At 43.6% G+C, this 24,450-nt stretch overlaps 1 long non-coding RNA gene across 3 annotated transcripts in view; it reads left to right on the top strand.

The window, feature by feature from the left end:
- Gm40612 overlaps positions 1 to 21,693 on the top strand; it is a 42,639-nt gene extending 20,946 nt beyond the window's left edge. For 2 of the 3 annotated variants that reach the window (XR_871508.2, XR_871507.3), the window contains exons 3-4: positions 16,815 to 16,921; positions 21,133 to 21,693. This is a non-coding gene — a long non-coding RNA (predicted gene, 40612). Of the gene's footprint in view, positions 1 to 12,565; positions 12,694 to 16,814; positions 16,922 to 21,132 lie in introns of those variants that run through there. The other variant, XR_001779737.2, reaches the window with a different exon arrangement.
- Positions 21,694 to 24,450: the final 2,757 nt, after the last annotated feature.

Raw genomic sequence — 24,450 nt, 5'->3', positions numbered from 1 at the left:
ATTGGAGGAAAGGGGAAACTCATGTCTCTTGAGACAGAACCACTGCTCAGTCATGAGCCACTTCACAATAAAGGACTGCATCTTTGGATATAATCTCCTGTCTCAAACTCCTTAGGTGGTAGGTCACTGCTTCTGCATTCCTGTCTGCTAAGTCCCCCCCAACCCCCCCACTGGCTCAGCTTTCCTCTGGAGTGCTATTTTCTGAGCACAAAAGCTGAGCTTGAGATTTGTGGCACAGAGAGAGTCTTCCTCTGAGTGGCTTCCTCGTGTTTTAGAGTCTGTAATAATATCCTGAAGCCCAGGCACATGGAGTCTGAGTTTGGCTTCTGAGATATGAAAGAGAAAAAGGACAATCTCTCTCTCTCTCTCTCTCTCTCTCTCTCTCTCTCTCTTTTCATTTTTGCCTACAGAATTAGGAATAAAATGTAACTTTCTAATAATGTATCCGGAGTCCCTTGTTAAAATAGCATTTGCAATTTAAATGACAGGCTTTGTAGTGCATTGCTTTGCAGTCTGTCACTGATAAGGGGGAGGAAAGACAGCCTGGAGTTTCTTTTCATGCTTCATTAAGAACTTAGCACTGGAGCTCAGAGTTTGCACCATGGCAACATCTTGAACAGGTGGTGTTCCAGCCCGTTTTGAAATAGTTGGTTTGGATAGGAGAGATGGCTCACTCATTGGCTAAGGGGATGTACCAATCTTCCGCAGGTCCTGAGTTGGTTCTCAGGACCAAGTCAGATGGTCCCCGACAGCCCTGTACTTTTGGCTCCCAATGCTTTTGGCCTCAGTGAGCACATGCACTCATGTCCACATATACACATACACACACATACTCACACACATACACATGCACACATATACGTAAATAAAAATACTAAAATAAATCTTTAAAATAGCCAGTTCCCTGTGAATGGGAGCCTTTTGTTGGCATAAGCAACTGCCTCCTGAAAAATGCCTGGTTCATAGTGACTTTCAAACAAGTCTTCTAGCCAGCCATGATGGTGAACACCCTAGCACTCAGAATGTAGAGACAGGACCGTTTGAACATGAAGCAGAGGATTGACCATTTGAGGGCAAGAAGGGGTCAAGCAAGGGACAAGACAGCTGCAGAGTACACAAGGACAAGTATGATGTCTGTGTCCAGACAGGTCACAACCCAGCACGTCATACAGTAACCACTCACACATACTACATACACATTCACACACTCACACAAACACTCATACACATATACTAGTAAGACATTAATAAAAGAAATTTTCATTTCTATAAGCAGTCTTGTGCAGACAAATTTTTAAATGACAATTTTTAAACTATTTTTCACAATAAATCTGGCTTTTTAAAAGTTAATTCCTCTCACTAGATGTGTTTTTAAAAATATAAATCACAGTCAAGTTATACTGTCAAAAGAAAGAATGAGAAAAATAAAGAGAACGAAGAAAAGTAAAGGAAGAAAATCATAAAGGAAATGTTAATGCCATCTTCTGGAACCTCACTTTTAGAAAAGTGAAAGAAACTGAGGAAAATTAAACCCAGAGAGTTTTTCCACAAATAAATGCTCAAAATGAAGAATTTTAAATATTTTTTGAGATTAAATTATCCCATTATTTAATACTAAATCATCAACATTTCAAAATAACACACACAAAAAAACAATTTTTAAATAACAAATGCTATTTTAACAAGAGAGACTAAATTATAAAAACAGTGAAGACATTCATGAGGTTTCCCTTTAATTTCTCCATTTGAAATAAAAATTGTGAAGCTGTTATTATTGTTATTATTAATAATAGTATTATTATTTTAGTATCCTACTTCATGAAGTGCAACAGTCAATAAGATCCCAGAGCTAGTTGGCTCACACATGAGATAATAGCTTTCAGAAAACTGAGTCAGAAGGGTCATTAGCTTGGGTGACATAGTGAGACACTGTCTTAGAAAACAAAAGCAAAAGCTTTGTTTGCTGGAAGTGATGGTTCACACCTGTAATCCTACATTGGGAGTAGTGGTTCACACCTGTAATCCTACACTGGGAGTGATGGTTCACACCTGTAATCCTACACTGGGAGTGATGGTTCACACCTGTAATCCTACACTGGGAGCAATGGTTTACACCTGTAAATCTACACTGGGAGTGATGGTTCACACCTGTAATCCTACACTGGGAGCAATGGTTTACACCTGTAATCCTACATTGGGAGTGGTGGTTCACACCTGTAATCCTACACTGGGAGTGATGGTTCACACCTGTAATCCTACACTGGGAGCAATGGTTTACACCTGTAATCCTACACTGGGAGTGATGGTTCACACCTGTAATCCTACACTGGGAGCAATGGTTCACACCTGTAATCCTACACTGGGAGTGATGGTTTACACCTGTAATCCTACACTGGGAGTGATGGTTCACACCTGTAATCCTACACTGGGAGTGATGGTTCACACCTGTAATCCTACACTGGGAGCAATGGTTCACACCTGTAATCCTACACTGGGAGTGATGGTTCACACCTGTAATCCTACATTGGGAGTGGTGGTTCACACCTGTAATCCTACACTGGGAGTGATGGTTCACACCTGTAATCCTACACTGGGAGTGATGGTTCACACCTGTAATCCTACACTGGGAGTGATGGTTCACACCTGTAATCCTACACTGGGAGTGATGGTTCATACCTGTAATCCTACACTGGGAGCAATGGTTTACACCTGTAATCCTACACTGGGAGTGATGGTTCACACCTGTAATCCTACACTGGGAGCAATGGTTTACACCTGTAATCCTACACTGGGAGTGATGGTTTACACCTGTAATCCTACACTGGAAATGATGGTTCACACCTGTAATCCTACACTGGGAGTAATGGTTCACACCTGTAATCCTACACTGGGAGTGATGGTTTACACCTGTAATCCTACACTGGGAGTGGAGGTTCACACCTGTAATCCTACACTGGGAGTGATGGTTCACACTTGTAATCCTACACTGGGAGTGATGGTTCACACCTGTAATCCTACACTGGGAGTGATGGTTCACACTTGTAATCCTACACTGGGAGTGATGGTTCACACCTGTAATCCTACACTGGGAGCAATGGTTTACACCTGTAATCCTACACTGGGAGTGGTGGTTCACACTTGTAATCCTATACTTGAGAGATGAAGGCAGGAATGCAAAGTAATTTTCAACTACATGAGAGTTCGAGGCCAACCTGGGCTATACGAGATCCTATCTCAATGAACAAAACAAGGGACTGGGAGTGTGGCTCAGCTGATAGCATGTTCACCTAGCATGCCCAGAAGGCCTGGATTCAAAGCCTAGCACCATGCAAACCATGGATGTCTTTAATACCGGAACTCAGGAAAAGGAAGCAGCAGGATCAAGGTCATCCTTTGCTACACAGAAAATGAGAAATCGGGCTACCCTGGGCTACAGGAAACCCTGTTTCAACAGCATCAAGAGGTGAAGGTGAAGTTTTAAACACACAGGAAACCGAATCATGTAAGCCTGAAAGTTGGGGGACTCAGACCTGAGGGGAACAGCACAGGAAAGCCAGGGCCACATGGGTGGGGGGTCAGAGGAAAAGGCAGAAAGAGAAAAAGAAGAACAAGAAGTAAAAGCCAGGGCTCAGTGTCTAAGAGCACTTGCTCTTGCAGGGGCCTCTGTGAGTCCAGTGCTGGTGGCTCTGATGCCCTCTTCTGGCCTACACAGGCACTGCATACACACGGTACACATGCAAATGTATAGGCAAAACACTCAAGTGAAAAATAAAAAAATAAAAGTGTTTTAAAAGGAGTGGGGATTTACTTCACTCACAAGTTGGGGAGAGCACTTGCTTAGCAAGAGCAAGGCCCCAGATCAGTCCTCAGCTCTGGGGGAGTTCAGGGAAGAGCTGCAGTCCTTTCTAAACCCTTCTTTTAGGTGGGTAAATGAGTAAGATAGAAATACAATAAGCTTCCAGACATGTCTTCTGTTGTAAGAGTAGTAAAACTGTTTATCATGTCAAAATAACAAATAAGAAATCTATTCATTCATTGTATTTCTATTTTATACGGGAGGGGGCTAAGTATCTGAGGAATTACTAGAAGACTCACCTCACAAAACCCAGAACTTGTTTATACAGAACTTATTTATAGGCGTGGTGAGGAGGGAGGCAGAGAGAGAGGGAGGGAGAGCCCATAGAACCACACAGTCATTTGGCTTCTTACTCTCACTCTCCAGTTCTTAGCTGTAAAGCAGGATTTCAAAACCATGAAGCCACTTGGGAATGATTTCTGACTTTAGCCAAGCTTACCCCAGTGACACACATTGTGGAAATGATGAACCCACCTACAAAGAATGGAAAATTTCTGGGCACAGGAGCTCACGCCAGCACTGCAAACAGAGGCAAGGGAATAACAGTGAATTTAGGTCTGGACTACACAGTGAATTCAGGCTCTCCTGGGCTACAGTGTACGATGCTTTCTCAACACACACACACACACACACACTCACAGAGTCACACACACACATACTTGGGCACACAATGCTCTCTTACTCTCAGAAACACACTTGTGTAAACACATACACACTCACATACACTTACACACATTGTGCACACACAACACTCTCTCACACACACGCTCATGCACATACCATACACTCACACATATACACACATTCACACACACTTATACACACATGCTCTCTCTCTCTCACACACATATGCACACATATTCACACATACACACATACATACTTGTGCACACACATGATTTCTTGTTCTCTCACATACACACTTGTGCACACACATATGCACTCACACATTCACACTCACACTCATTCACACAATGCTCTCTCACACACACATATACACAAACAAACCCCCTAAATGTAATTTCCTCTAGAAACAGTTACTTTTTCTTCAATTTTAACCTTTGTCATTGTTCATAAAATGTCAGCATGTCTCATGATCAAAACAGACAATCCCTATCAAATCTTATTTTGGGGACAGAGAGACAGAGAGATCACTGTACATTGCATATTTATCATACATAGGCCATAGTGTGAACCTTTATTTAAAGGAAGAGATCTTATTTTTACCTAATGCAATTATCAATAAAATAAAACTCTTTTCCCCAAGTCCTGTTCAAGGCACATTTGTGTGTTATTTGGGCACCGAGAAATCTGGATTTTGGCACCACTTTAAAAGTTTCTTAACAGCAACTCAACTCAGAATATCCCCTTCACCCCCTCTGAAGCACTGTAGAGCAGCCGTGCTCGCTACCCAGTAACTCAGGGGAGTTCAGTAGGCTCTCCCAGGTCCCCCCATCCACCCGGGGCTAAGCTCAGCTCCCCGCCTTGCCTCTGAATAGTCTGCACCTAGCCTTTTCTCTCCACAAAACTCCAAAGTTGCTCACCTCATCTATTTTGAAAGTCCATTTTCTAGTTTGTCTCCCTAGTGACAAAGTGAAGTTGGCGTTTGTTTTAGAGACAGGAGAAAGAACTTCACACCACACTGTGGAGGTCTGTATGAACACATTACCAACTGTCCTGTTTGCTTTCTGTTTCTATGATCAAACACTGACTAAAAGCAACTTGGGGGGTGGGGTGGGGGTAGGGGGTGGAGGGTGGGGAAGGGTTTATTTCATCTTACACTTCCAGAAAACAGTAGTCTACTACTGAGATAAGTCAAGACGGGAATGAAAGTAGAGGCCATGGAGGAATACTGTTTACCCACTTGCTCTTTTTTTTTTTTAAATTACGTATTTTCCTCGTTTACATTTTCAATGCTATTCCAAAGGTCCCCCATACCCACCCCCCCAATCCCCTACCCACCCACTCCCCCTTTTTGGCTCTGGCGTTCCCCTGTACTGGTACATATAAAGTTTGCAAGTCCAATGGGCCTCTCTTTCCAGTGATGGCCGACTAGGCCATCTTTTTGATACATATGCAGCTAAAGACAAGAGCTCCCGGGTACTGGTTAGTTCATATTGTTGTTCCACCTATAGGGTTGCAGTTCCCTTTAGCTCCTTGGGTAATTTCTCTAGCTCCTCCATTGGGGGCCATGTGATCCATCCAATAGCTGACTGTGATCATCCACTTCTGTGTTTGCTAGGCCCCGGCATAGTCTCACAAGAGAGAGCTATATCTGGGTCCTTTCAGCAAAATCTTGCTAGTGTATGCAATGGTGTCAGCATTTGGAAGCTGATTATGGAATGGATCCCCAGATATGGCAATCACTAGATGGTCCATCCTTTCATCACAGCTCCACATTTTGTCTCTGTAACTCCTTCCATGGGTGTTTTTTTCCCATTTCTAAGAAAGAATAAAGTGTCCACACTTTAGTCTTCGTTCTTCTTGAATTTCATGCGTTTGGCAAGTTGTATCTTATATCTTGGGTATCCTAAGTTTCTGGGCCAATATCCACTTATCAGTGAGTACATATTGTGCGAGTTCCTTTGTGATTGGGTTACTTCACTCAGGATGATACTCTCCAGGTCCATCCATTTGCCTAGGAATTTCATAAATTCATTTTTTTAATAGCTGAGTAGTATTCCATTGTGTAAATGTACCACATTTTCTGTATCCATTCCTCTGTTGAGGGGCATCTGGTTTCTTTCCAACTTCTGGCTATTATAAACAAGGCTGCTATGAACATAGTGGAGCATGTGTTCTTCTTACCGGTTGGGACATCTTCTGGATATATGCCCAGGAGAGGTATTGCGGGATCCTTCGGTAGTACTATGTCCAATTTTCTGAGGAACCGCCAGACTGATTTCCAGAGTGGTTGTACAAGCTTGCAATCCCACCAACAATGGAGGAGTGTTCCCCTTTCTCCACATTCTCGCCAGCATCTGCTGTCACCTGAGTTTTTGATCTTAGCCATTCTGACTGGAGTGAAGTGGAATCTCAGTGTTGTTTTGATTTGCATTTCCCTGATGATTAAGGATGTTGAACATTTTTTCAGGTGCTTCTCTGCCATTCGGTATTCCTCAGGTGAGAATTCTTTGTTCAGCTCTGAGCCCCATTTTTTAATGGGGTTATTTGATTTTCTGAAGTCCACCTTCTTGAGTTCTTTATATATATTGGATATTAGTCCCCTATCCGATCTGGGATAGGTAAAGATCCTTTCCCAATCTGTTGGTGGTCTTTTTGTCTTATTGATGGTGTCTTTTGCTTTGCAGAATCTTTGCAATTTTATGAGGTCCCATTTATCGATTCTTGATCTTACAGCACAAGCCATTGCTGTTCTATTCAGGAATTTTTCCCCTGTGCCCATATCTTCGAGGCTTTTCCCTACTTTCTCCTCTATAAGTTTCAGTGTCTCTGGTTTTATGTGGAGTTCCTTAATCCACTTAGATTTGACCTTAGTACAAGGAGATAGAAATGGATCAATTCGCATTCTTCTACATGATAACCGCCAGTCGTGCCAGCACCATTTGTTGAAAATGCTGTCTTTTTTCCACTGGATGGTTTTAGCTCCCTTGTCAAAGATCAAGTGACCATAGGTGTGTGGATTCATCTCTGGGTCTTCAATTCTGTTCCATCGGTCTACTTGTCTGTCACTATACCAGTACCATGCAGTTTTGATTACAATTGCTCTGTAGTACAGTTTTAGGTCCGGCATGGTGATTCCACCAGAGGTTCTTTTATCCTTGAGAAGAGTTTTTTCTATCCTCGTTTTTTTGTTATTCCAGATGAATCTGCCGATTGCCCTTTCTAATTCGTTGAAGAATTGAGTTGGAATTTTGATGGGGATTGCATTGAATCTGTAGATTGCTTTGGCAAGATAGCCATTTTTACAATGTTGATCCTGCCAATCCATGAGCATGGGAGATCTTTCCATCTTCTGAGATCTTCTTTAATTTCTCTCTTTAGAGACTTGAAGTTCTTATCATACAGATCTTTCACTTTCTTAGTTAGAGTCACGCCAAGGTATTTTATATTATTTGTGACTATTGAGAAGGGTGTTGTTTCCCTAATTTCTTTTTCAGACTGTTTATCCTTTGTGTACAGAAAGACCATTGACTTGTTTGAGTTAATTTTATATCCAGCTACTTCATTGAAGCTGTTTATCAGGCTTAGGAGTTCTCTGGTGGAATTTTTAGGGTCACTTATATATACTATCATATCATCTGCAAAAAGTGATATTTTGACTTCTTCCTTTCCAATTTGTATCCCCTTGATCTCCTTTTGTTGTCTAATTGCTCTGGCTAGGACTTCAAGTACAATATTGAATAGGTAGGGCGAGAGTGGACAGATGAGTTGTTTATGCAGCATGTGAGGGAGCAAGGAATGACTGGTGTTCTGAGGACACCAAAGCCAGAGAGAAGGTACTTAAACCATCCATAGAATCTGACACCAACTCAGATTGTCTAAGACTTTCCACTGACCCACCCGACAGATCTACTGGGAGCCTGGTTCTCTCGGCTATCACAAGTGAATAAAGCCACCTTTGTTTGCCAATAAGATCCATGGTAGCCTTTGGTTAAAATGCACTGATGTAATCAGCACCTTTTACCTCCCAATAACATTCATCACCATTGTTATTTAAACAACTTTTCTCAGGGAATCCTAGTACTCATATCTTGGAAGTAGATTCCTTCTCTTCCTTATAAAATGGCTTCAAAGCCACACTGGCTAGTTTTACAGATGTGAAAGAGCATTCTCTAGGACTTTGTGTCAGGCTTTCACCTTCATTTCTTCATTCTTGACTTCATTCACAATTACTTTCCTTCTTTCATTGTTTAATAATTCAGTGAACTGCGGCTCTTTCCCTCATGATTTTCCCCTTCTATTTCACATAGCCAGTGTAACCTGAGAGTGTTTGTTTGTTTTCTGAGACAAGTTTTTCTGTGTATCCCTGGCTGTCCTGGAATTCACTCTGTAGACCAGGCTGACCTCTAACTGGCAGAGATCCACCTGCCTCTGCCTCCTGGGTGCTAGGCTTAAAGCCCTGTGCTGTAATCTCAGTCTTGTTGGAGTTGGTCAGGTGCTGCTTTGTATTCAAATGCTAAATCCAGGCCCCAAGATCTGCTTGCATCCTGATGGGCAGATTCTTTGCTTGCCAATCTTATCTGACTGGTTAAATAAAAGTGGCCACAGCCAATTGCTAGGGAGAATAGAGGTGGGCGGGGTTTCCGTTACCTGGGCTGTGGTTTGAAGGTAGGGAACTCTGGGGAAAGGAGAAAGACAAAGACCAGGAGGTCTCCACTAGCCAGGCAGGACCAGGAGCACTTGGCCAGAAAAGTGCACCCTGAGGACAGACAGATGGAGCCAAAATAACCCAGTAGAGACTCAGGAAAGAGCAGGGAACTTGGGGATTGCAGCTGGGAAATAGCCAGTCTAGCACTGAGAAATAGTTTACAGGTAATCAATCGCCCAGTAACTGTGCTAAAGCTGATTAAATAAGTCTATAGGATTCTGCCTCAATTATTGGGGGGCTGGCTGGGCCATTATAAGAACTAATAGAGTTCCAAATATATATCACAACAACAGAATCTTATTAAATATTTCAAAGAGGGCTGGAAGGATGGCTCAGTAGGTAAAAGTTTAAGTCTGCAAGCCTGAGGATGCACTGTGATTGCTGAAGCCCACAGGAAGAGCCAGGAGGAGAGTCTGCAATCCCAGCACGATCGTCTCACCACGAAGTGGGAGGCAGAGACAAGAGAAAATCCCAGAACCTCTGAGCCATCTATCCTGGTGGATGCAGCTTAGTGGCAGAAAGAGGGAACGGGAGACCCTGCCTCAAAAGGGTAGAATCCCAGGACCAACTCCCCCAAATGTCTACTGTTATCTATCTATCTATGCACTGCCCCCACAATGATAAATCAATATATTACCTTCCCCAAGAATTTCCTCAGTTCTGAGTTTGATGAATAGTGTTTAGGATTTTCCTATTTTGTTTGTTTGGGTTTTCAATATCCTGAGTCCCTTGCAATGGCCCACATGATTTGTTGGCATATACAGTAGACTGTATTATTATTAACAAATACTGCCTCACAGTGGACTATACTTTATTGAATTCAGCCTGGGTCAGCCAGCCCCTTGCTGACCATGAACATCACCGGTGACTGTGATAATGTCACTAGGACTTTGTCACTGTTCTTTATGGGTCAGTTGCTAATGGTAACCAAGTTTTCATCCCTTGCAAATCCACAGTCTGATTCAAGAAACTGTCTAGACCCCCAAAGAATCATGACTTCCTGGGTCACCACTGGTGTTGCTTCAATGCTGTCTTTAGGACTGTTCCTGTTAGGTGGTTTGGCCTATTCATCCACTACTCCAAGTTCTTGTGGCCACCACATGTTTCCATCCATGGCCACAGCAGAGAGGGAAGCCTGGTTCTGTTCTGTTTCCAACTCAGTCTTGTGTTTTTGGACTGAGAGGCATTAGGGATGTTCCGTTTCTCTTGTCACTGCACGGGCTGGACTCATCACTGCAGTTAAGGGAATTTTCCATTCGATTCTGGAATATTCATTTTCTTCAATTACATCACTGGGAATATTCATATATTCCTCTTTTCTGAAAAATCTTAGTAAAAAAGAAAACTATATCAAAATTCTGTATTAAATGTGATTTTGAGGGAAGAGAAAATAAAGTGTTATTGAATGTGCTTCTCACAAGAAGGGATTCATTCTACAGTTCATAGTCAATGTAGTACAGTATGCTAAAGTACATTACTGGGTACATAGCACTGGACACACAGCCCTGCACACACTCAAACACCACAGGGCACATAGCATCGGGCATACAGCACTAGGCACACAGCCCTCGATACATACATACCACTGGACACACACGACTGAGCACATAGCTATTGTTCAATAAATTTTCTCTAATGGATAAAATCATTTTGGTCTGATAGCAGTTGGCAACTCCTAATGAGTTTTCTTGGCACTGGAGAAAGAAATTTCGCATCGTCCCCAAGGTCATCATACCCTGCTGCTAAGATATTGAGCCAAGCCACTACTTACTTGATTGCATTAGCACCAACCTCATGAACTCTCTGGGAAGGTGACGTAAGTGCTGCTTACAGCAGTCAGCACGCTGCCACGGTGACGGTCCAGCGTTCACTTGAGTCTGAGCTTGTATTTATAAGCGACGTAGAAGAATGTGTTTTTTTAAAGTATGGTTTTAACATTTTTTCTTAATCCTATCTTGTTGGTATCCAGGGGCTTAACAGATAATTATTAAATGAACACATAGAGTAACGAATAAGTCAATTTAGTCACAGCTAAAGCTCGTCACAGATTCTTTCCATCTACATTGGAAACTAAATTACAAGCAAGCTTGCCATGTGAAGACATCAACATATGTCTTAAGAGATCCCAGAATGATTTATCTAAAGATAGGTACGAGATAAGAAGCATCATCAAGGCAAAGGGAATGTTCCCCCATCTAAGCTTTCGAGCACTGCCCACTACCTGTGATCCTGCACAGTGGTTATTAACCCCTAAGTACAGCTGCCTAGGATATGTCCTTGATTATGATGCACTGGTTCTTAAAATATCCAATATTTATGGCCCATATTGATATTTATTTATTACAAAGGGCCTTTGGCTACTTTTAGTGAAAAATATAGATTGAACAATAAAGTTGAACACCTCAGAAAACAAGGCAAACAAATTCTTGTAAGTGGTATTGTTGTAAATGACATAAGAGGGTTTCTGTTACATTTCCTTATTTGATTTTTCATTGTGTTTGTATAAATTCAATCCGGAGTATAAGGTTAAAGTGTTAAAATTACTTAAAGCAACTGTGAGGACCCAAATAAAATCTGTTACAAGCCTCAGCCAGACAAAACCGTGCTATGGAGAAGGGAGGGACCCTAACTCTAACCCAAATCCGAGGCCCCACCCCTACCAGAGGCCTCACCCCTACCTGAAACCCCAGTCTTACCTAAAGTTCCACCCCTACCCGAGGCTCTCCAGGAAGCTCACGTTTGATAGAGTAAAGAGAGACTTTCTCTTCAGTGGTGTGCCCAATGTAAAGTGGTCATGATCTTGGAAGAAACCTCACACCCATGATCCAGTAAGAAGTAATTAGTAGTCTAACCCTAATTACACTCCTTGGGTTACAAAATTTTTTAATAAGTCGGGGCTAGTAGCTATGGTGAGGATGTACGGAGAGGGGGGATAGCAAGAGCTGAATCTGATCAAAACATGTTGTATATGTTCATGAAGATGTCACAATGAAACCCGTGACTATGCATTAGTACAATTAATATATAATCTTTTTTTTTGTTTGTTTTTTTGTTTTTTGTTTTTCGAGACAGGGTTTCTCTGTATAGCCCTGGCTGTCCTGGAGCTCACTTTGTAGACCAGGCTGGCCTCGAACTCAGAAATCTGCCTGCCTCTGCCTCCCAAGTGCTGGGATTAAAGGCGTGTGCCACCACGCCCGGTTAATATATAATCTTTAAAACGTTTTAAATTACCTCCAACTCCTACGTCTTATGTTATCGTTCTCTGAGTTTGGGGTAAGTATGTGCGGCTTTGATTTCCATGAGACTAGGACTAAAACTGAACGTTATTTTAAATGTTGGAAGTGACATGTAACTGATTTCTGTTCTGGTGTTCTTAGTGACGTCAGCAAAATCTTTTTGAGTTCCATTTTGTGTGGATATCCTGATTGCTAGTCGCCTCACAGCCTGCTACCTCAAAGGAAGTACATCTAAGAAGAGTGACTTTCAAAACGCAGAATTTAAGGCTTCTGGAACTTTTTTTTGCTTTATTTATAACTTTAATATTCTGAGATAAAAGAGAAACTACAAATTAATAGAACAACAATGAATTAAAAGCAAAATATCTCTCAAGTAGATAGTCCTTGTCGTGTCCCTGTCCTGAGGCCCTCCCACAGGTGTGGTTGGCTTTTCTGGGCCAATATTGCCATCTACTGGTGAACTAGCTGGTTTTGCGGCAACTTGACACAAGCTGGAGTTATCACAGAGAAAGGAGCTTCAGTTGAGGAAATGCCTCCATGAGATCCAGCTGTAAGGCATTTTCTCAATTAGTGATCAAGGTGGGGAGGGCCCCTTGTGGGTGGTACCATCCCTGGGCTGGTAGTCTTGGTTCTATAAGAGAGCAGGCTGAGCAAACCAGAGGAAGCAAGCCAGTAAGGAACATCCCTCCATGGCCTCTGCATCGGCTCCTGCTTCCTGACCTGCTTGAGTTCCAGTCCTGACTTCCTTGGTGATGAACAGCAGTATGGAAGTGTAAGCTGAATAAACCCTTATGCTGAAAACTCAGAATAAATAATTGTATTGCTCAGTGCAACATAAATGTATCTGTCTTCTCAGTGTCTGACAGACCTCATGATTTCCTCAATAGATAGCTAAAGGCCCAATAGATGAGCAGGGCTGTCTGACAGTTCTCTTCAGTAATCCAGGCATTTCAGATCCTGAGGCGGAAGGATCTATGCAAATTGTAGGACAGCCATGGAGACCCTGCCTGAAGAGGAAACACTAAACAGCGAGCGCTGTCCCACCTTCTTCCCAAGTCTTCCTTTCCATGTCTCTTGGAACCCCGGGAACATCTTCTGATTGATCCATTAGAAAAGTAAGCCCGACCATGACCTTTCTCTGTCATCAGCCCTGAGCTGGATTCTTTTTTCCAGGCTTCGCTTCCTTAGCCTTCCGGTTCCCTGAGCCTCCCAGAAGCCTTCCAGTCTCTCCCCCACATTGTACACCTGGCATTCTCTCCACAAGAGACTTGCATTTCATGTCCTTCCAACCCCACCTCAAATGTGATTCCCTAAACGTACAGTATTCTAGCAGCAGAATTTACCCAGTCGACTAAAAGCAGACGATCTCCTGAAGATAAGTGACAGGGTCTCATGTGGAACCCTGGAACAAGAACTTTTTAATTCAAAGACAAAATTCAAGATGGTAGTTAAAATTCTTTTAGAATTGAATGAAAATGACAACACAAAATATGCTTACACAATGAAGGCAATGCCATGAGTCAGTTCATAGCGCTAAGTTCCTACATAAAAACAAAAACCAACAACAACAAAAAACAAAACAACAACAAAAAAAACAGACAGATCTCACACTAATAAAAAGGATACATTTGAAAATTTTAGGGGAAGAAAAAAAAGAAGAAATAGCATCCACAACGAGTGTATGGGAAAAACAATCAATTAGTAAATAACCAAATTAATAAATTAGAGATAAAAGGGGAGACATAACAACAAACATGGAGGAAATTCAGGTAATCATGAAGACATACTTTAAAAATCAGTATTTCACCAAACTGGAAAATCTAAATGAAATAGATACATTTCTTTATAAACATTACCTACTAAAATCAACATGACATCAACAGACCCATAACCCCTAGTTAAATAGAGCATCTATTAAACTCCCAAATAAGAAAAAAAAACTATGTCCTAGTAGACTCAGTACAGAATTCTACTAGAATTTCAAAGATTAACTAATGTCAATAATCTTCAAATCATTTCCCAAAATCGGAACTGAGGGAACTCTTCCAAATTCTTTTTACAAAGTCCCAATACTAAAACAGAGACTCAACAAAAATGAAAAGTATAGCCCTTACTTATGAACATGATGCAGAAATTCTCAATAAAGTACTCAAAAACTGAATTTAAGAAAACATCAGAAAGACCATCCACTGATCCAGTTGACTTCATCCCAGAGCCGCATGGTTCAACATATGTAAATCAGCAAACATACCCAGCACATAGAAATTAAAAGGCAAAAACAAAATGATCATCTCACAGATGCAGGAAAGGTTTTGACAGATCCCAACATTCATTCAAGATAAAAGTATAGGAGAAATGAGGCTTACAGGGACAGAGACATAATGAAGGGGGCTTACAGCCAGTCAATATCAAGTTAAATGGAGAGAAGCTCAAAGTGTTTCCACTAAAGTCAAGACCAAGTCAAGGATGTCCACTCTGTCCAGTGCAGCACTCAAAGTCTTAGTTAAGGAGTAAAGTAAGGACGACTGAAGGAGATCAAAGGATTACAAATAGGAAAAGGGAGGGGGGATTCCAGAATCCACATTTGCAGACCATTTCTTTTCTATTTCAATATACAAATCATACACTTACTTAGTTAAATTTATTATTATTCTATGAGAACAAGAATTTGAAAAGTGGGATCAGTTACACTCCTTGGATTCCTATCCCAGGTAACACAAGGGCAAACATCCCTGCCCAGAGTATGCAAAATATGTAATGTGAATGAGATTCATTTTAAGGATTAAAAGTGTGTGTGTGTGTGTGTGTGTGTGTGTGTGTGCGTGCGCGCGCGCGCCTGCGTGTTAAGGATCACCATCAGAGCCCTTACACAGGGCAGGCAAGTGAACTACTTCCCAGCCAAAATGATTAATTGTGAGGGCTGGAGAAATGTAGTAGGAGGAGCTGATACTGAAATCTGGTTCCCTAATTGTTTCTTGATTATATCAATAAAGATGGCAGAAGGTAATCACTGGGTGAAAATAAAGAGGTGGGATTTTCCAGGTCCCAGAAGGAGACAAGATAGTGAGTGGGCTTTTCAGTCAGGCTTTGGGGAGAGGAGCACAGAACCATGTAAGGTCTGGGGGCAACTAGAACCGGTGGCCGCTTCATCACCGGAAGAATTCTGATACAGGATAGCTGATGACTTCAGGGCAGTAGGTTCCATGCTCAGTGGTTGTGTTATCTGGCTGGTTTTAAAATATTAAGGCTGTCTGATGTTTTCCATCCTCCGTGACTCAGGTGGGCAGGAGAAAGGGCAGCCTTGGGACAGTCTTTGGTGGTTGGCAGAGCCAGCCTCGGGGTTGGTTGGTCAGTGTAGACTCATCACAGCTCGGAGCGTTCTCCGGTTGTTAGAGGATTGGAGACACTAACTGCTGGCCATTGCGGAGCTATCTGGATTGGGAGCAGCGGCAGTGAATTCTTGGAGCCAAGCTGAGAAGCTGAGAGTGCAGCCCCAGAAGGTGATAGCATGAAGTTTTGAAATTAACACGCAACGGAGAAATAGCTGTTCTTACAGAGGAGCCCATTTTGATTGCCAAGCATGGCGGCTCACAACCATCCGCCACTCCAGTTCTAGGGCATCTAAAGTCCTTTGCTGATCTCTTCAGGACACTCCAGAGCACCAGGCACACACACACATAGAGGCAAAACACTCGTACGCATAACAAAAATGGAAACCTTTAATTGTAAGAGCTTCTCCGATAATGAACAATCCTTACACTAGAGATTATTTGAAGGCATAGCAACCACGTCTGAAGTGAGGCTACCAGGTTAGTGTTTCAAGGCTTACCAGCAACTGGAGTGGTATTCTTCCTGAACACTGCAGATTTCCAGCAGCTGGCCCCGGGGTTCACATGGTACGCTGTCCAAGCTGAAGTATTTAAACATCAAATGCGAACCGGGAAACTCCAGGTGACATAAGTGAATGCTCAGGTGGGCAGCCAGTGAGACCATCATGTTGATGCCACCAGGGGTAGGAAAACAGCCCTCACAGTTGCCTTTGTTCTCAATACATGTGTGCACGCATTTAGATTTAATATGGCTTACAAGATTAGGATTCTAGTTCCAGTGACTGTGTTACCTGTTGATTCTGAACTCAGTTTGTGTGGTGCTTTCTTTCACGAGGCGGTTCGACTGGGTTCCAGAGAGAAGGGTACAGCAGCAAAGCATGGGTTCACCAGATGTGCACCCCTGGCATGGTACCTACACTAGTGGGAACTTAGCGAGCTGGGTGGAGAGATTTCAGAGCTCTGAGTTAGGAAGTCTCCACGAGATGAGAACTGGCCAGCCTGCTGGCTGGGGCCTGCTGATGTAGCTTGAATTGAATCTTTTTTATTATTTCCCACAACAGATCACGCAAAGGAGTCTACCACCCACAGGTGCATCTTGGGAGCTCTGTGGGAATGGAGGAAGGCTTTCAGGATGCCCTGGCCAGATGCTGGGATGTGGGGAATGGAGGTAGAGTATGAGAAGTGGCCCCCCCTGGACATGTTACTTCAAGCTGTGGGTGAGAGTTCTACCTTTGAGCATGGCAGGGCCCCTCTGTGTAAGCTCGGCGTCTTGGACTCAGCAGAGTGGATCAGGGATGCCATCTGATCTGATCCTTTCCCAGCTTGTGGCTGCTGCTAAAGCTACTTCTGAGGCTATAGAGGTGGGAGACACCAGACACTACCAAGAAGAACACACTCTCCTCTGCCTATTTTCTTATCCTTGTCTATTTTGGTTTGTAGGTTTCCTTCACTGTGCATTTTGTCAATATATGTCCATCTGACATCAACTTCTTAGGAATCCCTTAAAATTTCTGTCCCACGGGTGGTACTGTTCTTTGGTTACTTTATTGTTAGCTTTTTATGTTGTGTTGAAAAATTTGACAAGAAAATTATTTAGATATTTTTGCTACAGTGGGGGAAAAAACAAACCAGAACACACACACACACACACACACACACACACACACAATGTAATGATTTCTGGCATTGTAATATGCATATCATAGATCTTCATTAGATTCTATAGCTTGAGTATATGAAGTATGCTTTCTACATTAATACACACAAAGTGAGCACATACAATTGAATCACTAGCAGAGAGCGGGTTGAGTACTCTTTGCCTGCCCTTGGAACACCTGAAACCTTGACTGACCCTTGGCCAGTCCCCAGCATGTTCTTCATGTTAGGGATGTGCTGCAGCAAATCTCCAACCTACATATGTCCTGGCAATGAAAACATGACTTAGTTAATATGAATAGATGCTGTGTGCCTAGACTGGGCAGATCTACCACTACACTACCATCTTCCACATCTATGAGACCCCTTAGAACTTGCGGTTTCTCCAGGCCATGTGCCTCTGCTCCACTTTTCTCCTCCTCCTCCTCCATCTCCTCCTCCTCCTCCTTCTTCCTCTTCTGCATCCTCCACCTTTTCTGCATCCTCTCCCTCATCCATTTTCTCCTTCTTCTCTCTCCCCACCTTATGCTCCACCTTCCCTTTATTTGCCCAATCATCAGCTTTCCTTTATTTTACAACTTAAGGTGGGAAGCAGGTTTACAGGAAGTCACCTGAGTGCTGACTCAGTCCTTGTTCACAACCCCTCACAGGAGAATGGAATTAACATCAAGTATAATTAACCCCAGGGCTATCCACCACAGGGATGGGTGATTTTGCTGTTTACACCTAAATCAGGGGGCTACACCATGCCAGGCTCTCAGGTTACACTGTATAAGCATCACGTTTAATGGTGTGTTTTCATGCTTGGGTTGACGGGCGGGCGTATTTTCATGGTTAGTGTCCCACTGAAGCCACTGACCCTGACACTTGAGCAGGTCCTCCTGGGTGCAAGCACTCTGCACCTGTCTCTGTAGCTCACTGGACTGTAGAATGACCCTCTCAGGGTCCCCTCAGATGAGGAAGGACTAGGCCCTCTCTGGCCTTTCTGTATCTCACCAGAACATACCCTTTCCTCAGTATTCACTATAACAGGAAGCCTTTAGCATAAAGATTACTTATTATTGACTCTGAAACATCAAACTTGAAACCTTCTGAGACAATCCAATCATTAAACACAGGATAAAAAATTTCCCATGGCCCTCGGTTGAGGGATGGGGCCACACACCCATCTCAAAGTTTTAACCCAGAAATGTTTCGGACCAAAGAAAGAACAGGGATAAATAATGGAGCCGAGATTGAAGGAAGGGCCATCCAGGGACAGCCCCACCTGGGAATCCATCCTGTCCAAACTGGACACTGTTGCCCTTGCCAAGAGGCACTTGCTGACAGGAAGCTGGTGTGGCTGTTCCTTGAGAGGTTCTGTCAGCTCCTGACCAATGCAGATGTGCATGCTTGGAGCCAGCCTTCAGACTGAGCTCAGGGACCCTGGCAGAAGGACTGGAAAAGTTGAGGGGGATTGCAACCTCATAGGAAGACAACATCAGCTGGCCAGAACACCCCGTGCTCCCAGGGATTAGACCGCTAACCAAGGAGTGCACAGGGAGGGATCCATGGCTCCAGGTACATATGTAGCAGAGGATGGCTTTGTCTGACATCAATGGGAGGAGAGGCCCTTGGTCCTGTGGAGGTTTGATGACCCAGCATGGGGGGATGCTAGAGCAGTGGTGTGGGAAAGGGTGGGCAGGGGAGCGCCCTCATAGAGGCAAAGGGGAGGGAAGAGAGGGAGGTTGCGGTATGGGGGGCTAGTGGAGGGGTAACCAAGAAGTGGGATATCATTTGAGACGTAAACGATTGGAATGATTAATAAAAAAGAAAAACGTTTCCCCCAAATGGTTCAATTATAGGAACCTTCACTGGGGCTGGAGAGATGGCTCAGTGGTTAAGAGCACTGACTGCTCTTCCAAAAGTCCTCTGAGTTCAAATCCCAGCAACCACATGGTTGTTCACAACCATTCATAATGAGATCTGACGCCCTCTTCTGGTGTGTCTGAAGACAGCTACAGTGTACTTAGATATAATAATAAGTAAATATTTGTACCAGAGTGAGTGGGGCTGACTGGATCAAGCAGAGGTCCTGAATTCAGTTCCCAGCAATCACATGATCATCCACAACCATCTGTAGAGCTACAGTGTACTCACAATACATAAAATAAATAAAATAAATATTTTTTTAAAAAGAAATCTTCACATTTTGAAAATATGCAAATTGTAGTATAATGATTGTCTCAGTCAAGATTTCTATTGCTTTGACCAAACACCATGACCAAAAAGCTCGATGTGGGGGGGGGGAGGGTTTATTTCAGCTTACATTTCCATATTGCTGCGCATCATTGAAAGAAGGCAGGACAGGAAAGCAAACAGGGCAGGAACCTGGAGGAAGAAACTGATGCAGAGGCCCATGGGGGTGCTGCTTACTGGCTTGCTTCCCCTGACTTGCTCAGCCTGCTTTCTTATAGAATCCAGGACCACCAGCCCAGGGATTGCACCACCCACAGCCTCACTCTTCCCCTAGACGACTCACTGTTCGATCCATTACCGGCTGGGCCAGTATAGTAGACCAGGCTGGCCTTGAACTCATGGAGCTCCAGCTGCCTCTGCCTCCCAAGTGCTGGCATTCCAAGCCCAGCAAAATTCTTTCTCTGTTGCTGGGAAACAAAAATAGCAAACTTACTGTCATTCTGTAGGTCAGATGTCTAAGCACAGCACAAGTAGCCCTTCCTGTCTAGGGTATCTGTATTGATGGATTCAACCTACCCCAGATCAAAGCCAGTAAACATCAATATGGATGATTTAAACATGTATAGATTTGTATTGTCATCATTCCATATATAATACATCAAGGCATTTCTTTTGTGTTAGACATTATAGCCAACCTGGAGCTAACCTGATGTACATAGGCGAGGTACACATAAGTGGCTTCAGCATCCTCCAGCTTTGATGTCAGAACTCCTTGCATCAGTCTTCTGCACGTGCCCACAGCTGATGCATGACTGGGCTCTCCACTCAGGTTTTCACAAGGCTGGAATCTGGACAGCGTCGGGCTGCATGGTCTCCTGAAGTTTACTGCGCTCTCCCAACTCCCTCAGCTTGGACCGGATTTCAACTCCTTTTAGTAATAAGACTGAGGTCTTCACTAGGTGCTCCCAGCACCCCGTAAAGCGGGTGTGTCGTCATCCCAGCACTTGGGAGGTAGAAGTTCAAGTTCATCCTTGACTTCATCATGATTTCAAGACCAGGCAGGGTTTCCTGAGACCCTGCTTCAGAAAACAAATCACGTGAATCAAAACTCTGAGGTTCCTGTTGGGTTGCTGGTTGTTAGTCAGGGCCACATGTGGCATTTCAACGCCACTTTGTCATGTTGTCCCTTTGCCTTGGAAGGTGGAGACAGAGAATCTTCCTCACAAATTAAACTTCAGTGTCCAGGAAAAGTCAGATCCTCTTCTGGTCCCCAACCCCTCACACAGATCAAAAGGCCGTGGCTTCTAGGGGACAGTCAGGTTTCTTCATGAGTTTGGTCTCTGGTAGGCTGACCACCTTCCAGCGAATGACCTCCACCCCACCCCTAGGTTCATGGGCAGAACAAATCAGACCCTGTGAGTTATAGACAGAGAGGACATGGAATTGGGAGGGGCTTGGACGAAGTTGGAGAAGAGAGTGTGGTTGAAACACATTGTAATTGAAACACATTGTAATTGAAAAAAATATTTATTTTATTATGTATAGTGTTCTGCCTGCACACCAGAGGAGGGCACTGGATCTCACTGATGGTTATGGCCCACCATGTCATTGCTGGAAACTGAAGGCAGGACCTTTGGGAGAACAGCCAGCCAGCGCTCTCAATCTCCAAGCTGTCTCTGCAGCTCAGAAGCTGTTGACTTTTAATTAGTGCTTTATTTATTCTTTAGGCATTGCACACATGTATGCACTACACTCTGATCACAGCCAGCTCCCCTTCCCTGAGGGCTCCCCACATGCTGCCCCCCAGCTTCCTGTGCTCTTTCATGTCTTCTTTTTAAATGATCCACTGAGTCCGACGACTGCTGCTTGTCCACGTGGGTGTGGGCCCGTCCACTGGAAGTCGGGAGACACACCTGAGGAGAAGTTCCTTTTCCTTCCTCAGCAGCAGCTCACTGACAACAGCTCCTTGGCTGTGAGGCCTTGTGAGTCCCTCCTCCATGTATATGGGAATTTTTATACTTTTATTAAAATTATCCATATACTAGATTCTGATTACTGTTTCCCATACCTTGTCTTCTCAGAATCTTCCCCTCCCCCCGCCCATCCAACTCCACATCTTCTCTCTCTTTCATTAGAAAACAAACAGGCCAATAAACAAACAAACAAACAAACAAACAAACCAGAATAAAAAGCAGACAGAGAAAAGAAAAAGAAAAAAAAAGGAAAATACAAATAGCAGATGCAGACACACACAATTAAAAATAAATCTTAAAAATTGTGTGTCTGTGTGATGTATATGTGAGAGTGTATGTGTCAGTGTGTGTGTAAGTGTATGTGCATATGTGTGTGAGTGTGTATGTGTGAGTGTATGTGTTTGAGTGTGTGTGAGTATGTGTATATGTGTATATGTGTGTGTTTATGTATGTGTATGTGTGAGTGTGTATGTATGAGTGTGTGTGTGTATGAGTGTGTTTATATGTGAGTGTGTATGAGTGTGTGTGTGTGCATGAGTGTGTGTATATGTGTGAGTGTGTATATGTAAGTGTTTAAGTGTATATATGTGTGTGTGTGTGTATGCAATAACCCTCATTAGGGTTACTCATTACTGTGATTAAACATCATGACCCTCTCTGCCATGGGCTGATCTGCAAGCCAAGGGCTGGCCCTATCCTATAATATCTTGTTCTCTGTCCACTGCAGCTGCACTCACTATCCCACATTCCCCCCCCCCCCCCCACTGCTCCTGGCTGACATCGTGGGCAAGAGTGGCCATCAGCTTCACAGCAGCATCTCTCACCCTTGTAACCAGCTCAGCATGGCCACTGCAGGTGGTCAGCTGCGACCTGGTGCGGGGGAAGAAAATCATTTTAAAGAGGCCCATTACTACATCATCAGACAGAAAGGTGGGGCACCTTATAGATGCATTTTAATGTTGCTTAATCTGCGAGGTCACTGGTGAGCAAGCCTGTCCCTTCAGAGTCTGTTCCTTGCTGACTGAATCTACAATGGTGCCTCTCTCCCTTCCTCAAGCCTTCATCCCTATTCTACTGTGTTCATTTCTCACATGACTTCTCACCGGGCCAACTTTCGTCTTCAATCTACCTTACGTAACACTGTCAATTTAATTTCCTGTAAGCCAAGTTCTGATCTTGTCACCCATAACTCAAAGCTAGCTAATGAGTTTCCAGGCATAGAGCAGCAGCTCATGATTGTTGCTGAACACTAGAATCAAGTGGAGAGCTTTTAAAAATTCATCTTTTAGAAATTCCAATGCCCAAGGCTCACTCCAATTTAATGAAATCAGAAATGTGGGCTGGAGTGGCGTGGGTGGGAGGAGAGTCAGGCACCAGTCGTGTTAAATTCTTTCCAGCTGAGGCCAATGTAAAGTTAGGCTGCGGTGCTCACTTGAGAGGAACAGTTCACGACTGGAACATTAACCCTGTCTGTGACGCTGTAGAGGACAGTGGAAGCCGGGCTGCTTTCCTCTTGTCCCGAGCTAGGAGACGATGACTGTGGGGGAAGGGTCTAGTTAATACATCTCTCTCTAGCGGCCACAGAGAAGCTGGGAGTGACGTGCTACACCTATGATCATAGCACTTGGTTAAGGAAGCAGGAGAGTCGGGAGTTCAGGGTCATCCTCTACTAAGCTGCGAGTTTCAGGCTAGCCTGGGAAACACGTGACTCAGCCTGGGAAACACGTGACTCAGCCTGGGAAACACGTGACTCAGCCTGGGAAACACGTGACTCAGCCTGGGAAACACGTGACTCAGTCACCAACTGATACAAGCAAGGGGGAGCAACAACAAATGACCACAGGACTTCGACAATGCTTTCCAACGACCTCTAACCCAAGCTAATTGAAAACAACGTAATTTAATCAAAATAAAATGCTTCTTGATTGTGACAATATAATCAGCTCTGAATCAGGAACAAATTTTTAAAAAGCACAGACATACCAGGATTAGTGGCCCATGCATTTGATCCCAGAACTTTGGAGGCAAAGGCAGGTGGATCTCTGTGAGTTCGAGGCCAGCATGGTCTACAAAAACAGTCCAGGACAGGCAGGGCTCTGTTATACAGAGAAAGCCTGTCTCAAAAAACCAAACCAAACCAAACCAACAAACAAGCAATGCCCCCCCGCCCCGCAAACAAAACAACGTCAGACACTATAATTAACATTGATGCCTCTACTTTTAGAAACTAAGGCAAAACTAAACCCGACTTAAGCTTTGCAGGTGGTTATAATTTCCTTGGCTCACTGTCCTTATGTCATTGGAAAGCTCCGTCCCCATAGCCCCGTGTAAGAGAAGGACTTCTTTTCCATGTCCTAGGGAAATGGGTCCGTCTCAGGAGATCTACCACACCAGGTAACTGACTCAGTACTAAGTCATCAGAGAAGGGACAGTGTTTGCTTCAAAGCATACTCAAAATTACTTGATGAATAAGAATATGTGATTTCCAGCTAATACCTTGAGGTTTCACAACCCTACACACTCACTCTTCCTCTCCTCAACGTTTATATATAGAAAGTCACCAACCTGTTCTCTCACAGCCACGAATGTCCCTGTGTTAGAGCATACAACTTTATCGATTGATACAATACTGATTAGAAATATTTCTCTATAGACCACAGCTGTGCCATACCTTTGGGTTCTGCTAGAGAAGCAAGAAAGTTGTACCGCAAGCTGAGTGGTTTATGGAAACAAATGTGCTCTCACAGATCTTGGGGCCAGGCTTCTGAAATCAAATACGACAGGCCAGGTTTGCTCTGGTCTCCGAGGAACAATTTGTCCGAGACCTGGAAACTCCTGGACTTGTAATAGCAGAACTCCAGCCTTCCTGCATATATACCTATCTCCTGTG

This window comes from Mus musculus, chromosome 10 (assembly GCF_000001635.26).
Source record: "Mus musculus strain C57BL/6J chromosome 10, GRCm38.p6 C57BL/6J".
In the NCBI taxonomy this organism is placed as follows: domain Eukaryota; kingdom Metazoa; phylum Chordata; class Mammalia; order Rodentia; family Muridae; genus Mus; species Mus musculus.
Note: the sequence above shows the minus strand (reverse complement) of the source record. Positions and strands in the feature narration are given on the sequence as shown.